Source organism: Cynoglossus semilaevis, chromosome 11, assembly GCF_000523025.1.
Source record: "Cynoglossus semilaevis isolate Cse_v1.0 chromosome 11, Cse_v1.0, whole genome shotgun sequence".
NCBI lineage: Eukaryota > Metazoa > Chordata > Actinopteri > Pleuronectiformes > Cynoglossidae > Cynoglossus > Cynoglossus semilaevis.
In genome coordinates, this window is record NC_024317.1 from 11440127 (window position 1) to 11455082 (window position 14956).

Below are 14956 nucleotides of genomic sequence, written 5' to 3' on the forward strand. Positions count from 1 at the left end.
CCCTCCTTTTATTTATTTCATGTGAGACCACGCCTCCGTCCTTTCACTTGTCAGTGCATCTATAACAGAAAGCTATCTGCCCCGGTGTGTGTGGTGGGGGTTAGAGCAGATCCTCACTCCACCACTACGGCACAGAGGAGCAGATCTGAACCATGTAAACGGGGACTGGATGATACCGGACTGAGCAGAACAGGTGTGTGAATCAGTTTTTGTCAAAGAAGCGTGTGCATGTGTGTGTGGTTGTGTCTGTGCAGGACATGTGTGCAGTGTTTAAAAGGCACCGTACTGGAGCCATGCCCTAATTTATATCTGAATGCTCGGAGTCATTCTGTGATTTATTTATGCACGCAGTGGCTAACAGCGCTGATTGCCAGGGCAGGAGATCAGAGATGAGATTGGGGAGGACTTTAGCTCAGGCATTCCACCGCTTGGTCACAGATGGCTAATGATGGAGGGATCCTTAACAGGGCAGTTTAAAATTGTTAGTTATTGATGCTATCTGCTTCAGAATAACGAGTAATATCACATCTCTTCATACAGGACAAGAAATGTTCTATGAATAATTGTGAGGCTGCTGTTGGGATGGTGAAGGTGTGAAGATAGTGTCGTTCTGAATGAATAGATGACGGAATTCAGACAAATATACTTTTGCTTAAGCCAAGTGATAATGACATTTTCAAGAGGAAAAATTATGCAATAATTAAATATATTTATCACATAATTACATTTTTGTTCAGCAAAGTGTAGCTATTAAAATCAGAATTTTACACTAATGAAAGTTAAAATTTGTATTTATTTCTGAATGTTTTAACGTTAGCGTTCAGACAAACATCATTCCTCACAACTACTGCAGTCAGAACAATTCAATTAAATGGAAACTGTGTTGGGTGATAGATGTAAGTATTGTTAAGACTGAATAACAAAAACCAACCTGACAATCCTAGGTTGGTTTTTGTTGGGTTGACATCCAGCATAAAAACATTAACTGTAAGTATTTATTATTTAAGCCATTGTTTTACTTTTCAGTAGATTAGTAACTGTGTACTCTGATTGTAGCCAAAAAATAAAATCGGTTGTTTTGCGTCACTTAAATATTTGTTCATGTTAATATGTTAAGAATGTGTGTTATAATATTCCTGGACAGTCTGGAACCTAAAATAGTGATTATAAAATTAAACATAAAACATCCTTTAGTTTCATAATTACTGGGTGTGGCCAAAGACAGACGCGTGTACACCACTGTGTGTACACCACTGTGTGTACACCACTGTGTGTACACCACTGTTATCTGCTGTGGTGGATGTAAATGAATCTGAATTTCTCAGCCAAACCAGTCGACACAGCTCTTGCTCCGTGTTGACTTGTTCACCTCTGTTTGTTTCCCTCTTTCACAGTGTGTGATGTTTCTTTTTAATCCGCTCTGTGTTTGTGCGTGCGCTCAGCCAAGGGTTGAAAATTTGACGACACTATATTATCTTCATTATCGTCATTTTCATTCTGAAATTTTGAGGATGACTTTGCTTCACTATGCAAAATATCATTATGTTAATAATTTATATTTTTTTATGTAAAGGGCGGGGCTTCCAATGGACTTTGGCACACTGGTACAAGTGTACCACTGCTGTAATGCTTGAATGATAACAAACCTCCAGTCACTAGGTGGCAGAAACTCATACAGTGGTTCGTGCAGATAAACATATACCTGTTATCAGGTTCTCAATACTGTTTAAATTTGCGGGGGTGTCGATCGGGGCTGTACATTGAAAACATTAAAATATATGTACTAATATAAACTAAACATATATATTATACATACATTATGTGTGTGGGCACTGATTAAAGTCACGCAGCCGTATGGCCTAATCTGATTCAGTCCTTACAGTATATGGTCACTACTACAACAGTATTATATTTATATATTTTATATTTTATTTTAACAGCTTGTGACCAACCAGCACTCCCTCTGTAATCTGCTGCTAGATCTCAGTCTACTTATTGGGCACCTGTGAGCTGAACTAGGAACAGGTTTTAATAAAAAACTGACTAAGGAGTTGCCTGATTTTCCTACAGTATTAAATAAACATATCTTAGTTCTGAAAACCACTGACAGGAGTTCACTTTTCCTGTTGTATAGCTAGGTTTACTCCTACATGAACATGCAGAAGAACTGCTCTGTCCATTTCCATAGCCAGGCTAAGATGCCCTGATTGTACTACTGTAACATTTTGAGATTTTCCACCAAGTACCGTGACCAAGTTTGGAGTCCCTCGTCTGGTGTGCAGTACAGCAGTGAGTACAAAGGAGACCTTAAAGTTCCAGTCGACAGGTAGAGAAAACTTCCATTAGTTCACAGGCATCTTAATGAGAAAAGAGGTCAGTTGATGTGGGTGTTACAGCTTCTGTGGCAGAGTGTGTTGGTATAAATAATGAATGCTAAAAGAACAGATCTTTACTTTCCATCCATCGCTCTCTTCAACCTCACATTTGTTCAACCTTCCGTCTCTAATGCAGCGCAGGCTGCTCAGCTGTCTTTGTCATAAATATTTCAGCCTGTGGGTCAGTGCTCCAACCAACCGTCCTCCGCCTCGCAGCTTGGCTTCAACACATGCTGATGACACAGCCTTTTGACCCATAAAGATATTGACAAAACATTGATAGTGAGTACATTGACTGGGAGTAGGTCGGCAACTTACTGCAGCAGTGGGTGAAGACTTTCAGATGTCAGTGGATCTCAACACTGTTTGACTGGTGACCACATCCAGATTAGTGCACAAAGTGAAATTTGATTTTATTGTGTATGTGGTGTTTTTAGTCATAATTTAATAATAATATTTTTTTTAGTTTAAAAAAATATTTTAGTCAGATTTTTTTATTTATCAATGACTAGGTATCGCTACCCACAACACACACAAAAGACAAAGACTAGTTCACTGCTCAGCTCTGCTTCAGTTACACATTTACATTTTTTTAGCAGTGAGGATAGTCGTGATGATCGAGTCTGATTCTGTAATCAAATACTCCTACTCTATTGTGTCGCTGTACTTAAAATATTACATTGAAATAACTGAGTGTAGATCTCTCACTAATACGATTAATATTTGAGTTTAATGACTGAAAAACAGTGCCTTTTAATATTATCTAAATATATACTGTATATATATTTGTTACCACTCTCTGTCTGTCTGTAGATCTATTAAAAAGACAGCTCTGATTTGCTTGAAGCTCCAGGAACAGCAGTCTTTTCACATCTGGTCGCAGGATCTATTATCCTGACAAAAATGATCATTTCAACCTTCGTCTCTTTTTCTTGCAGCAGCCGCTAAAATCTCATTGTTTTGCTACACTGACAGTGATGACCATGAAACCTGCTATTGTAGTTTGACACCAGTCACTCTGTAGTTACATGAAAAGCCATGCTTGAAAAATGCTGCAAGGAATGCACAGCTAGATCCCTAGCAGGAGATGTTAGCGATGCAGCTGTTGGATAAGAAACCAGCATGAATATGTATCGTATGCTAATGATGGACACAAAGCTGCCCATCCTCGTTGTTGATGACAGCAGAGGACACCCCCCCCCCAGCCCCCCCCGTCACCATTCTCTGGAATAAATGCTTATCGACAAACCCATTGTGGATGCAGCCTTTATCTGTGGCCACAGGGAGAGGGTGGAGACAGAAGACGGATATCACCGTGACAGCGGCCAAGGTGACACCACCCAGTGGTCTCTGTAGGGAGCGGGGGTAGCAGTGGGGAGTCAGCTCATTTTGCCACTGCCTTGACCTTCTGTGGTTTGATGAGAGCTAACGCTAATGTCTGTCATCACCTGCTCTAACTGCTGTCTCTCCGTCTGTGAAAGCCACAGCTGCATCATTGGAGAATCACTGAGGACGTTTTTAATACTCCATTTTGTTTCAAATCTGATAGACTAGTCTGGCATTTTAGAGCCTGAAAATCTGAAATTCTCACTCTCTCTCCTCAAAATATTATTAATTATTTTGGTGATAAAAGTCTTTCGGCCCAAAACTCAAAATGCACTTTAGGGCCATTTTTGGTGGCTGCAAATGTTCGGTGGCTGATGCTGATGTTTTTCATGTCCTAGATTGTGATGTCACCGCTGTGTTGGCGTAGCAGGGTGACACATGGGCCGCCTCATGTCACTGACTGTTTAATTAAGCCCAGTGTTTAGATCAACGAATGAGTCTGGTCGTTACCTCGCTGCACTTTATTCATTTGTTATACAGAGGCCGTGCTGGTGTTGGTGCTGGTGCTGGTGTTAGTGTTGGTGTTGGTGCTGGTGTTGGTGTTGGTGCTGGTGTTGGTGCTGGTGCTGTGATCAGGAAGTACCAGTTCATCTGAAGAGGTAGAGGAGCTTCTCCGTAGTGCTCTCTAACCCTTCACTCTCAAACATTCTCGGCACTGAGTGGAGACTGAAGAGTATTTCACCGCGTGTGTGTGTGTGTGTGTGTGTGTGTGTGTGTGTGTGTGGCTTTCTCCTCTGTTGCTGTTGTGGTAGTGACGTCCCAAGGGAAATGTAATTAGACCCTTCTGGCCGCAGACTACGGGCTGCAGTTTTACCCTCTACAATTTCCTTCAACTGCACATTAATTGTCACCAGTAGGAGGCGTTACAACTAAGAGTAAAAGTTGTGTAGTATTTGAGTTCATGCCCCTCATGTACTAATATACAAGTTTAGTGCCGGTGGGACGATAAATGTAAGAAACTCCCCTTTTTATGGTAAATGACTATCCATCCATCCATTCATCCATCCATCCATCCATCCATCCATCCATCCATCTTTCCCACCTTAATTAGAATTCCTGTAAAAGCTGAAACCAATCACATTGTGTTTGGTGGGCTAACTTATAGTAACCTAGCGCTACTATTTTATTGATTGTGAAACAAAGTTCAGGTAAATACTATCAAGGTTTGTCTCTCCAATACCGATCCTTCAAACAGTCGTGTCGTTGACTTTAACTGTGCACTCAGAGGATTTACACAGAACATGTTTACATTCTCTGGTCGTACGTCAAACGTTAGATTGTGCTGTGTTTGCTTTCTTTGATTTCTGTTGTTGTTTTGGGAACATTTTGTCCTTCGTTACGGCTCCTAAGTGTAAGTCAGACTCTCTGCTGTTTTTTAAGTCCTAGTTGCCGATATGTTAGCGTACAACAGAATCCTGACGTAAGTCGAGGACTCCATGTACTGCACATTAACGTGTACACTTCCTGCCATAGATTATTGTCCTTATTTACTGACATTATAGAAAAGTATCCACATAAAATTACACAGATTTGACTCAAGAATCCTTTAGAATCTTTAGCCCTGCACCATAGATATCCACACCAGCTATAAATATCTGATGTGAAACATGACTGCTGAATCATTTTGGCGCATTGCTCTGTAACTGTTGAATAAAAGTGGGGAAAAAAGGCCAATCAGCAGCAAAATAGTTAGGTGTCGTAGATATTTGACCATTTCCAGACGAATATCGTTGGTGTTTGTACTTAAACACAAGCCCTTCTCCTAGTGCTGATCCCAGCAGCGGTCGCCTGTAAGGTGTGTGTAGAGAAGATGAGTCCATTAGTATTTTAGATATTTCAACTGCTATCTCTGGATCAGGGTAAACAATCAATGAAAGCACTCAACAGCAGCAGTCTAAGTGATCCTGGAATGAATGTTGGATAAAGAACAAACTGTTGTAAACAAAGAAGAAAAACATCTAACACAGGTTATTCACTTCTTATTAAAAGAAAATCAATTCATTAAAAAAGAACTTTGAATCAAGGACTATGGTTAAAGTCATTTCCTGGGTAAAATGGTGATGTATGGAATTGGACATTTGAATTTCCTGTTTATAACATGTTGAAAATAGAAACAATCTAATGAAATACTAACCTTTTAGAAGCTAAACTTGTTAGCAGTTTAGGATTTATATCGATCTGTGAAATCTTTTTCTGTGGGGTTTCAGATTAAGGGTTGAACACACGGGGGTGGGGGGGCTGACCTATTACTGTCCATGGACCTTTACAAAGCACTTTGTCCGTCTGTGTCCCCAACCTTTGTCTTTGATCTTGTTCTGATCTTTTCATCTCTGTTGACTCCCAGTCAAATTTTAGCCTCCAGTTCAGCTCTGGTTGTTATAATCCTCGATAAAAACAACTCTTCTTCAAATGTACAGGGAATGGCGAGTTGATGAGCAGACCAGCAGACAGAAGTGAGAAATGAAGTGAAAAGCACGAGACAAGCAGAATAATTTAATCCAGTGTTGAGGCGCTGGCAGAGGGTGGTAATTACTGGCAGAGGTCAACAGGGGGGGCTCACTTAACTCTTATTTGGCAGGGAGATGAAGACGAGGGCGACGGGGTTCTAATGCTCCGATAACAATCAGCCTCCGTCTTGAACGGAAGAATGCTGCAAAAATGCAAAACAACAACAGTTATGGAACTGTCCCAAGGGCTCCTGGTCATCGAACCTCCACACCAGACAGACACTTCAGTCCCTGTACCTGTTCAGGCTACTGGTTACCAGTTGGTACCAGTGACCTACCTGGGATCTAGGCACTGGCTATTGATTCCACACTGGGGACATTGTTGTGGACACGCCAAATATGGGACGTGAACCCTAGACTTCTGTGTGTAAGGCAGGTGTGTAGGCAGGCGTGAACATCGCTACACTATGGAATCACTAAAAATGAAAATATTGTGCTAACACAAAATTCAAAGGAAGCTTCTCAGGTCTTTAATCCTGGGCGCTTCACTAACGAGGAATGTGTTACGTATGGATTTGGACGGTCTGGAAATACAGTATGTCTCCGCGTCTGGACTGGTTTTAGACGTGCCCTCTTGTGAAGATAATAAAAAATGACAAATCGTCAAAGGTCAATGCTCGGCCACAGTTACCCAGAGTGATGTTGGTCTGATGAGCCCAGAACCTTCACTTTAGATTTGTCATTTCATCATCACCACAGCCTCTCCATACTTCATACACAGTCCATTTGTTAAGGGGATGATGCACAAGGACAGTCCAGGTGCTGTCATATCACAATGTTAAAAAGACCCTCTTGGGGAGGAGCCCTGTATGAGAAGGCAAATTTAAAAACACCTCTGTCTCTGTCTCTCTTCTCTTCTTCTTTTTCCTCTGGCTCATAACCCTCTTCTCTCTTTTTGATACATCATCTATTTATTCACATCAAGGACAAGGCCAGGTGCTGAATTCACACCTCCTTGTCACCGACAGCCCGTTCTTCCTTCCTGCTTCTCAAACCTTTATTACATTTGGGTTTTGGGTTGTTTTTTTTGCAAAGGGAGAATAAACTGTAAAAACATTTGTCAACTGCAGTGTCTGCTAAATGATTTTTTTTTAGACGTCAACTTCAGATGTTTCAAAGACAGTTCTTTTGGTTGTTGTGTTCTCTCACCTTTCTTCTATCTGTTTCTCCTCCTGGTATTAATTGTAAATGTCAGTTACATAGCTGAATTTAAAAATGTTTCACAGTGAGACATCAGTCTTCAAGGTCCTGTGTTTTCTTGTTAACTTTTCTTCGTATCAGTGAGAGGCTGCTCTGGGAGAACAGAACAAAAGGCTCCCCAGATGTCTCTGGGAGAACAGAACAAAAGGCTCCCTAGATGTTTTGTTTGTTTAATTCATTTATGAACATAATATAAAAATATGTTTCAAATAAATTAAATAAATGTACAAAACAGACAATACACCAAAGGTTTATTGTTTACATGGCTAATACTCAGTATGAAACTAAAAAAGAAACAACAAAACCAAATCTAAATGAAAATATACAGACCTGCAGTAGATATTCCAGGGTGAAGCCTCACCTGTGAAGCAGTGTCTATTTGTTGTATTTCCACCACAGTTACAGTGTTTGTGCTGCAGCGTTTCATGTAGACAGAAAAAACCATTGTCGTCCTATTTTCATAAACACAACAAAATAGAGATCATTCCCTTGAAAACACGAGAAAGGCATTTGGTATTTACCAGACAGAGGAATATTTCTGTGTAGCTGAACCTTTGTATCGTCTTTGAAGAAAGTCGTTTCATCTCTGTGGGCATTTTCAGCATTGAACATAACAACTTTGATTATGCTTTTGCCATTTTTAGAACAGGAATGAGAAAAATGTCAATTATTCACCTGTTTTTGTTATTGATATTTTTTGTTGTTCGTCTAAACTGTCACAAACAGCTTCACTGAAAAATAAGGCACGTATGTAGTTGAAGCACTGAGTTCTAATAAGACAGTCAGGAAGCATTAATGTACTATTATAATCTGTATTAAATAATCCATTATGATGCCTTAATGCACGTGTCAAACTCAAGGCCCGGGGGCCACATGCGGCCCGCCAAGTTGTTCTGTGTGGCCCGCAGGATCTTAAAAAGCATTTAGTAAAGTTCATGCAGCAGAGTTTCTTCTCCTGAGAAAATGAAGAATGAAAAATATTTGTAACTTGAATAAATAATAATCAGTTGCAGAAACATGTGTTAGTCTGTTATGGAGTTGTTACATCTATACTGGCGGTTTCCAACATTTTTCAAGATTTTTTTTTAAATATCAGAGACGACAGAAATGATCTAATTGGTAATCAAGAAGATAACAAATGAGTTTTTATTTTTTGGCTTAGTGCAATCATTTATTGGTAACTCTGGCATAGGGTGAACTGACTCCGACTACAACGACTACAGTTATCCAAAAGATAATTATGTAAAAATGAGACAGTCTGTGCCTGAGGTCTAATTAAACCTCCTGAGCCGATGTCTGCTCCTGAGAAATCAGTAGATTTAGTCTCGTACAGATCCAGGCGTCTGACTGTATGAACGTAGTGTTTCAGCCTAGAACAGATGAGGCCTCCTCCTGTAAGTGTGACAGAGCACGGTGTCATGAGACTGGGTGTGGTCTGGATTCTCCAGGGGGACGAGAAGAGCATCTGTTTAAGGGGAAGACAGTTCTCAATTCGGAATCCTGATTAAATAAAGGTGAACGTTGATATGGATTTTGAGATTCACCTTCGACGGCAGGAGAATCCAGATTTCACGATTGCTCAGTTAAATAATTCTTTGTTAAGACTGTGACCTAGCATCCCAGTGGTAATACTCACACAGCAGCAGCAGCGTTATACCTGGTTTGTTTGTTCTTACCTGTAAACACACATCTGGGACATAACATGGGAACATTGTACTGACACAGTCTGATCCCAGTATTGGTTATACTCCCTGGTTAGATAAAAAGGTGTTGTTGCAGACACTAAATTTAATAATCATGTGAATCAGGTCAATACAAATCATATTGTCTGTAGCTGTCTTCTTTAAAATAAAAGTTGGCTGTTCTGATCGTTGTAGCTACTGACATAAGGTTTAATATAAAAATAAATAAATTAAACTATATATTGAAACCCAGGACTCTCTATTTAGGCAGGCTAACTGCTACACTATGGAAACTGCTAAAGATATGCTCTAGGTGAGGCTCGAACTCACAACCTCGGCATCACTCTGCAGGTTACTGTCTTATAAGTACCGCGCGCTGACCGATTGCGCCACTAGAGCTCACGTGTTAGACCATTGGCCACCTCAGGTTTTTGGATTCCTCTGACACTAGTCAGTGGTGTAGCGTTGATGAGGGTTAGGCTCCTGTGTGTGAGGTCTGTCCCCCCCTCCCCCCCCCGTCTGCTGGGTGGGGTTCGTGTCATCACACTCACCTGTGTCTCTGGGATTAGTCTCACTGGTGTCACCTGGTGTCCTGGCCTCACTGCTGGTGGTTGGCGTTCCTGCCTGATGTTCCTGCTTGAAGTTCTGCTCTTCATTTCCTGTGCCCCTTGTATTGAGTCCTTTGTTCCTGCAACTCAGTGAGTTTTGTGATGTTGTCCCTGGTAAAGAAATTACCTTCACCTGAAGAGATTGTCCGTAGAACTGCATTTGGGTCCTGCCGACCTGAAAATGTGTTGGTTACGTGTGTTTTTTTACTACTCAATCTGCAACCTTTGTTTTGGCTTACAGACTGTGGCATTCTGACCCAGAATACAGTGGGAGAGGAGACATCAGAGACACTTGGTTCTTAAAGAAAGGTAAGGCTGTTCACACCCCCCACTCACTGCCAACACAAATCTTCTGCCTTCTTCCTGTTTCTTCTTGTCAGTTCTTTGGTTGCTGGATATGTTCAGATCACTCCTCTGTCATATGAAATCTAAAACTGACAGTTCCTTGATTCATTAAAAAAAAAAGTATAACCTGTTGAGTGGAGTTGACAGTTGTGATGTGTGCACCTTCACTCACTGTAATATTTTTATTTTATTTTTTTCTGTGACCTGGTCCACCTGCCATGTTCAGATGTAGTCCTCAGGGACAGCTGTCCACTTACAGCGCTCAGATTGGAAATTTTCGCATTTATGGTTGCACTGACCTTAACATCACAACTGTCAACACTCTACAAAGAAGTTATTAAAGTATATATATTATATATTTTTACTTTTTTTCCTCTAAACTCTGGGCAGGGGTCGTAATGTTCTGTTTTATAACAGCTACATCAGAGGTACAGTATATACAGAGTGGAGGCTTGTTATCATTCAAGCATTACAGCAGAGGGGCACTAATGTCCAGTGAGCCCCTCCCCGTGCCCCCCCCACACACCCCCCCGCGGGGGCCCGCCCCACTATTTGAAAAGTACTGGAGTGTTGAAATTAAATTGGAATTGGACATGTCCTTGCAAATACATGGAAATAAAAATCTGAAGAATTCCTACTTTTCCACTTCAGTCATTTTGTTGCCCGGGGCCAGTTAAATTGTACCCAGACATTAGCTCAGCAATAACTATATATGCACTGATGAGAGTTTAATTTTCATCACTGTCTGTTTTTTTGGTTTTTGAGTCTTTTTTCTTTGTGCTTTAGAAGTTCCACAGTGACATTGTTAGTCAGATTTAAACATATTTGTTCCTGCCTTTGTCAGTAATGTGTTTATTTATTTACAACCTGATTACAGTTCTGTTACTTATTCAGTTAATGGGTCTTTGTTGCTCTACTAAGGAGTGCATTGGACAGTTATGTCTGCGACTAGATGGTTTGATTTTTCTCCTACCATAAATTAAAAAAAAAGCATTTGTTCTGCTAAACAAATGTGGAGTGCATTAAAGCCTAATTATGTTCTTAATTATCACAGATGGAACAGTTGGCTGTTTAGATCGTTATGAATTTGGCCACAAGTAGGCGCTTTGGATGTTGTGTGAGAACAGGTGATTTCTTCAGGGGCCTGTACCCAGCTGTAAGCTCTGACTGACACTTCTGTTACGGATACAGGATGTGATGCAATCCTATGGACTCTGGGAACAGTTCCCTGGCCCTCATTTTCCACATCAGCAAAGACATGAAATGCCAGCTTGCTTCCATAGCCCAGGCTGCCTTCTGCCGACTGATAAAAAGATAAATATTAAAGTTCTCTGTTGTGAGCTCTGTCTAATTGATTCTTTCCGGAGGGTGCTCACAGAATGGGCTGACAGCAGGCGATACCAGGCTTTGTCAACACTGGGCAAACTGCCTGACATTCAGGATGGCACCACAAAATGAAGCCCCAAGTGACTATAGCAACCTGAGGCAGCACACACTGAGGCTCTGCATCACTCTGGACCGGCTTTAAAGTAATAATAACACAGGAGCAGCTCGTTCTTCTGCTGCGTGTCAGTGCCTGCCAGCTGTCTGAGAACTGGTTCTATATTTGTGTGTGTGTGTGTGTGTGTGTGGTCTTCATATGGTGGTCTTCATGTGGTGGTCTTTGTAGGGACATATTTTAGAGAGTCGCTAAGATCACTGTCTGCCTCGCTGATCAATTGACTTGATCGGAGATGGAGTTAAAAAAAGAGGAAACAAACAGCATGCAGCAGAGGCTGAGCAGCACCAGTGATTTGAACCTTCTCACCGATTCATCTGCCCCACATACTCTGATTAAATACCCCTGGTTCTTTGCCCACATCTCATAATAGTTATAATGTGCTAACAAGTTTGTCTGGACTATTTTTGGTTTCAGTTTAGCGGGGTTTAGATGTGACCCATATTTTGATGAATCTTGTTGCCATAAGATACTAAAGGAACATTATGTGTTTTTAAATGGCTGAGTCACCTGTTCAGATCTATGGAATACAGCAGCACTGGTCGAGATCTATTATCCAGAACCACAACGTATTCATTCAAACCCGTGACCCATTTTAGGATTACAACCCACTATTTGAGAAAAACAGAGCTTTGAGTCCATTGTGCTGAAGGACAGATGTTGGAATCACAACAGAGAAAACCCCAAACAAAGCTACATTTCTGCTTGGCCTTTGTGGAAGTCTTACGTAGCCGTCCTGACCACCTGCCATATTGACTCTTGGTCGTTTCACCTCTTCTGTTCTGATTATTTTTCTCTCCTCCGTCATTCTCAGGTCAGCCACGTTAATGCACAAACAATAAGGCTGTATAATTCTATTTTATTTTATTAAAAGGTTTATTGTTCCGTTTTATGATTACCATGTTCAGTCAATCATGGATCAAACTGCAGTCGATTCTCTTCTCTTGACTCTGCTTCCTCTGGCTCCTATTGTGAGGCAAAATAAAGTTTTACCTGAACCATAAAATAGTGCTTTTGCTGACAGAAAATACAAATGCAATTAGTTTTTTTATGTGCTGACTCAAGGTTACATCTACCTGCTGCTAAAACAATTACTTGCTTACTGTCGCTTTAATTCACAGCCATGTCAGACAGTAAGATCACCAAAAACAGCATGGGACTCCACATCTCATCGAAGCACACAATAATGTCAGCAGGACAGCTTGGATTTCTTTTTTTCTCTCCTCTGTGACGTGTTACGAAGTGCTAACGTAAAGTCGTGTGTTCTTTCTTTGTAATTGTTACTCACCGTGACCTGTAAAACAGTGTCCCCCTCTGAAGTACTGTAAAACAGGCGTTTACTTCATCTCTTCTGCTCCACCTACCAAAGAACATGCCGTTTTATGTGTGTTCTAAAAAGGCTTCCCACTTCATTTATTTTTAATGCTTTTATACTTCACATTTAGAGCGGTGCGGCGGAGATCTCGATGCTGCACAAGACTCATTAAGTCCAGACACTCATCCACAGCATTTTTCTCATGAATCTGATTGACCTTTTCTCTCCCTGTGGCCCGCAGTAAAGGTTATGACCATCTATTACTGCGTTCTCTTCTCTCAATCCTGTGCTGTAATTGCTGTTCTGTACAGTGCTTTATGTTCCTTCTGAGCCAACAGAATGGGAAGATGGTCAGGTTTCAAGGTGTGTGAGGGGATAAAGGAGCCAGAATGACTCTCCTGGGGAAACCAGTCAGACATCACGTGCTGACACAGCAGTAATTATAAGACAGCAGTGATGAGCTTGATCAACCAGCAGATAATTCATGTGTAGGTGAGAAGGGAAGGACCTTGGGGCAGGGCTGCCATCAGGAGTCTACTAGAGCGTTTACACATTCTCAGCACGAACCTTTTCACCTTTTAATTTTTTTTCCGCAGTTGTATTGAATGCGTTCAAGTTTGACTGGTTACAGTTCAGGTTGTGGTCCACTGATGGATTCAGGAGTACAGGAGGCAGGGATGTAATCACACTCTCTCTTCCCTTGAGTTTAGGCCAGAATTTAATAACTACCTTCACCCTGATAAATGTCTGCAGATCTACAATCGGGCGGACAGAAGGCAGACCGCTGCCGTTCTTCCTGACAGTCTCCTAATGCAGCGGTGCCCAACCTTTTTTTCCACTTAAATGCAAAGAAACTTTCCAAAGAGGTTTGTTTTTTGTTGATTTTGCTCGCTCGGGGGTTTCAATTTAGTGGTAATGTATTATGTGTTAATGGCCAGAGATGAACCGTTAGGAAAGTAGCAGATTTTGGTAAAATGTGTGACTGAGGCAAGAATCTTGACATGTATCAAGTCATAGACAGATGCAGCGGAGAGAATCTGGTAATTTTTCAAAATAAAACATTGTTCACAATCAGATAATAAATAAAAGGGAAAGCCTGTCGATAAAAGGGAAATAATATAATATTGTTCAGAATCAGATAATAAATAAAAGGGAAATCATGTAAGTTATGCATATGCATGGTACCAGTCCGTGGCCCGGGGGTTGGGGACCACTGTCTTAATGGACGACTAATAGAGAAAGAAGAGTCTTCAAGTCCACAGCTGTGACCTTGACATCGCCCTCTAAAGGCAGACGGACAGATGACAGTTGTCCTTGCTGTCAGTCGTGTGCTTCCGACTGTTATTTTTGGGAAAACCTTACTGGATTTTATACCTTTTTGCATTTGTCTGTGTAGGGCCTTTTAAAATTAAATATATTTAAAGTTACTCTCTCAAACCAGTTTGGATGCTTGTCTTGTCCCAGTCAGTGTTACAGGGACGTGGACACTGGACGGTCAGTCCATTAGGGACGGCCAATAAGCATCAAGCACAGTAAAGTCAGTCTGATCAATCTGGACCTTCATTAAAAAGCTGCCAAGCCCTTTGCAACTCAATATGATATCAATACCCTGACACCACAGATAGCCCTCAAGTGTCGACAGGCTAGCCACTTGCTACTTTACTGTCATTACTGAGCAGGCAGATTGCCAGGGACCCCCTTTGGTGGCCACTTTCAGGCTCCCTCCGTGGTATTAAACACAGGTCAGGAGAGACAGATGGTCTGTCTGGGCAGTGTTCTCAAGGACAAGACACAGGGAGACAGATACTGATCTGTAAACGAAGACCCGGCCATATTCTCTTACAGTATGGAGAGAGCATCTGTGTGTATTGACTTTTGCCAAGTTATACGATAAGAATTATTATTATTTTGGCCCTGTGTATTTCTGGCCATGCTGCTCAAGGACCCGGTTGGCAAATCCTGCAAGCCAAGTGTTGTGATGTGCACAAATTTGCAGTGCGGAGCAAAGTTCGATCAATCCCAGTGTACTTCATTCAGGAC

General features: G+C 41.3%; 1 protein-coding gene and 1 non-coding gene across 7 annotated transcripts in view; one reads left to right on the forward strand and one right to left on the reverse strand.

Moving 5' to 3' along the window:
* The window catches only part of sulf2a (sulfatase 2a), a 44054-nt gene that overhangs the window by 7022 nt on the left and 22076 nt on the right, over positions 1–14956 (forward strand). For 4 of the 6 annotated variants that reach the window (XM_008320535.3, XM_017036849.2, XM_025060176.1 and 1 more), the window contains exons 1-2: positions 40–193; positions 10000–10067. The gene's annotated coding sequence lies outside the window, so the exon portion shown is untranslated. Of the gene's footprint in view, positions 1–39; positions 194–9690; positions 9849–9999; positions 10068–14956 lie in introns of those variants that run through there. The other 2 variants (XM_017036848.2, XM_008320534.3) reach the window with 2 other exon arrangements.
* Positions 9456–9549, reverse strand: trnai-uau (transfer RNA isoleucine (anticodon UAU)). Its single transcript has 2 exons — positions 9512–9549; positions 9456–9491 (listed from the first exon to the last, which is right to left on the reverse strand). It is a non-coding gene; the product is annotated as a tRNA-Ile (tRNA).